This window comes from Stylophora pistillata, chromosome 10 (assembly GCF_964205215.1).
Source record: "Stylophora pistillata chromosome 10, jaStyPist1.2, whole genome shotgun sequence".
In the NCBI taxonomy this organism is placed as follows: domain Eukaryota; kingdom Metazoa; phylum Cnidaria; class Anthozoa; order Scleractinia; family Pocilloporidae; genus Stylophora; species Stylophora pistillata.
In genome coordinates this window covers 15334001-15337891 of record NC_142528.1, presented here as the reverse complement: position 1 = coordinate 15337891, position 3891 = coordinate 15334001, and positions in this window count along the sequence as shown.

The following is a 3891-nucleotide window of genomic DNA, read 5'->3' as shown; positions in this document are numbered from 1 at the left end:
CCTCGAAAACTAAGACCCCTCGAAAACTAAGACCCCTCGAAAACTAAGACCCTTCGAAAAACTTTTGGGTACGGAATATTTTAAAAGAAAGAAGTCATGGTGATCTCTACAAGCTGGACATAGAGTGAAGCCGAGAGAACTATGACCTGGAGGAGCTACAACTTGGGGGATCGTGAATTTTACTTGGGGTGTTTACATGCAGGCTACCGAGTTGCAAAATTAAACGTTGAATATAGATAAGTAAACTTTTCGCTGCTAGATTTACACTGTCTATTTAATTCAGAAAGAAAAAGTGAGCTTTCTGTTTCTCCTTTCACAACACATTCGTGTGGACGGAGCCTGAATTACCGAGTGCGTAATTATCAGTGACTTCCGGCACCACAACAGAGAATGTTTTTGATGTACGCATTTCGAACGAAAGGCCGTTTTAACCTAATTCTGCGAGAATAGGTTGTCTGCTTTCAATTCTCGGGAAACTTTAAACGTCATTTTTAAGATAAGTTTTTCTGATCGCGGCTCTCGTGCGTGACTTCTGGTAGTATTATTCAAGCAGTAAAGTGTTAAAAGTACAACACGCAACTTTAGGTCAAGGGGTCAAGTTACATGAACTTTGAGAGTTACCATCGTATTTGCATATAAAAAATCAAAACAGGCCCCATCCACACTAGTTTGTATTACTAGTTATAGTTCTCACTAGAGCTGCTCCCGCCCTACAGTACCATCTTCTTTTGCTTTTTTTTTTAGTTGGGTTTGTTGTTTACAGTTGTGTAATTTTCCTGTTATGTTGTTACGGAATTGTGGCTCAGTACGTTGGGAATGGATTTTTTAACTCCCGAGAAAAAACCCAGAGAAAGGGAAAACATAACAATCAACGCCGGTTTCACTTCGTTTCGCAACTCTAAGTTCAATTCCACGCAGGAATTCACCTGAGAGTTTCTGACCAATCTGAGACAAGGTCATTGAAGGATAGCGAAACACTTTTCCGAATCAAAATAAATAAAAAACGCATTGAAGCGTAGGAGAGGGAATATCCGCCCTTTACACATAAACTACAGCGTTGAAATTGGTTCATACGTCGGCCGAGCGTTCATCGAGATATGAAGCACTTGGGAAGCTAGTGTTGCTCTCCAAACTTCCCGCGTGCTTCATATCTCGATGAACACACGCTGACGTAAACCAGTTGTTAAGTGAAAAGCGAAACGGAAAGCTCACTTTTTCTTTCTAGTGTAAATCTAGCAGCGAAAAGTTTACTGATTTATATTAAACGTTTAATTTTGGCTTATTATGTCCAGGTTGTAGAGATCACCATGACTTCCTCTTTCTTTTAAAATATTCGGTAACCAAAAGTTTTTCGATGGGTCTTAGTTTTCGAGGGGTCTTAGTTTTCGATGGGTCTTAGTTTTCAATGGGTCTTAGTTTTCGAGGGGTCTTAGTTTTCGACGGCTCTTCGTTTTGGATGGGTCTTAGTTTTCGAGGGTCTTAGTTTTCGAAGGGTCTTAGTTTTCGATGGGTCTTAGTTTCCGATGGGTCTTAGTTTTCGATGGGTCTTAGTTTTCGAGGGGTCTTAGTTTTCGATGGGTCTTAGTTTTCGGGGGGTCTTAGTTTTCGAGGGGTCTTAGGTCTTAGGTCTTAGGTCTTAGTTTTCGTGACACCCTCCTCCAAGGATATCCTCTTAACTGGGGCTCTTCACGGTTTACCAAAATTAACACTAAACCTCCATCCAACTATCACTTTGTTCCCAAAAGTCTCGAGAGGCCCCATAGCGGAGTTTTCGTGGTCGTGGGTGGAACAAGATAAAATCTACGAAATCTCCCGCTAACCAATTTGCAGTAAGCTTTCAGCTCACTTCATGAGGGGGGCATTGGGGCCTATTAGAAACCGCAAAACCGTAGAAAAAATCATCCAAAACCGAAACAAAAATCGAGCAAAACCGAAAACCGCATGCAAAACTATCAAAACCGATACATTTTCACATCCCAGTTATTAAAACCCTGATCGATTCGATACAGCGGTGATAAGTGGAGGATACAGAGTAAACTACGCTAATTTCATTACAGTATTTGTGAATGCCATGGACTTGGCATTCGCATCTTCTAGTATCTACAAAAATTAGAGGCTTTATTTCTGTTGCTCTCTCGAGGGGGTAAAGGATCCCAGTTACATTAGGGAAATTCGCACAAAAATCTTCCATAGGATTGCAATTTTGCAGTCACAAAAAATGATAGCTCTGCAAAATTCTATCGAAAATCCCTAATGTAACATTTCCATTTGAGAGCTAAGACCTGAAAGTCTGGAGATTCTATTGGAATGTTGAATCAATCAGCCACGCGTGGCCTGTAACTTGGTCTAAGATCCGATTGCACCGTCGAAGCTAAGCGGAATTAGTCCCTTCTTTTAAACGCCGGGAAGAACTTGCTGTGACGTTTACTCTGTTAATATATAGGTATGTATTTAAAGAACTTACTTTTTAAACCAACAGTCGATTATTGAACCTCAACGCCCGTCCATATCGCGACCTTGCACCCAAAAGAAAATTTGTAGATGTTGCTAGTTCATCTTGCTGGTCCAGAGAATTGTTATCATCGGTACTGACGTCAACTTCTTCATCACCGCTTTCATCAAATTCTTGCTGGCCTTCATCAGATACACTAGCTTCTTCACTCACTTCATGCTCGTTCAGATCATCATCTTCGTTAACTAAGGGCGTAGCCAGGGGGGGTCCTGGGGTGCCCGTGATCCCCCCTTGATAGGCCTTCTTTAGAGCAAACAACCTACAATATTGAGGTGGCGAAAACGCCATGACAATATCTTGGCCGTGAGTGCCATTGTTGAAAAGCCCACTTTTTAAACAATTTTTTTTTTATAAAGTATTTTTGTCAACGGCTCTTGTATCTATCTACTATGGGCCTTCATGCCGCGATAATACGACTGAGCCCGCCGATACACGCGGGAGAGCAGCGGTGTAAATGGTGAGTAGCCTCTGTGACCCCTCCTTGGAGAAATCCTGGCTACGCCCCTGTTAACTCCGAAGTGCAAATTCACCTTGTCTCCAACTCCGAGGTGCCGTTGATAAAGAAACTCTGGCAATGTTCCGTGCTTCGCCATTGTTGTTTCTTGCCGCACTGTCTTTGTCTTACTGCTGCGCCATATGCTGAGGCCCAGTTTCGTAAGATGTCGCAGTCATTTGAAGGAAGGTTTACTGCGGGTAGAGGAATCATCAACGGTACACTATCAAGAGACAGCTTTGTGTCGGGCTTTGGGTACCAGGACTTTCGACTGGTGTGATAATATGCAGCCCAGCTTGTAGCACGTTTCGCGCTCTCTTTTATAGTTGCACCAAATGACCTAGCATACTCAAGCAGACATGTTCACTTTCTTAGAATGGATAGTGGCGTGACAATTTTCAACGTCTAATGTCATACAGCTTTAAAGATCAAGCGCTTGATAGTCATACTCTCTTAGAATGTCTGCTAGTCTTTGTAGGCCCCATTCCATAAACTCAACAGAGTTAATTGTTTTTGAAGAGACATGGCCCTGGGGATCATTCACGGCGCCAGTGATATTACTCTCAGCACGGATTTGATATGCATGCTCTTCTAGAACAGTTTTACAACGGCGAACCAAACTGATCGCTTCTTCCGCTGTCTTCGACTCATACGAAGCGCCCTTGTTATGAACAGAGAAAGCGTCGTAGATTGCGCCAATTGCCCTGAGGAACTTTGCGCAACGGTTAATTTTGCTCAATAGTTTGATGCTGTTTGTTTGTGCATCGCACACATACACTACACTGTCAAACTCGATGGCGATTCTCGGTTGCTTAAAACAACATACATGTCGTCACTGGTTCATCCAAGGAGCCTTCTTCTTTACCAGCAAACACATCTACATCTC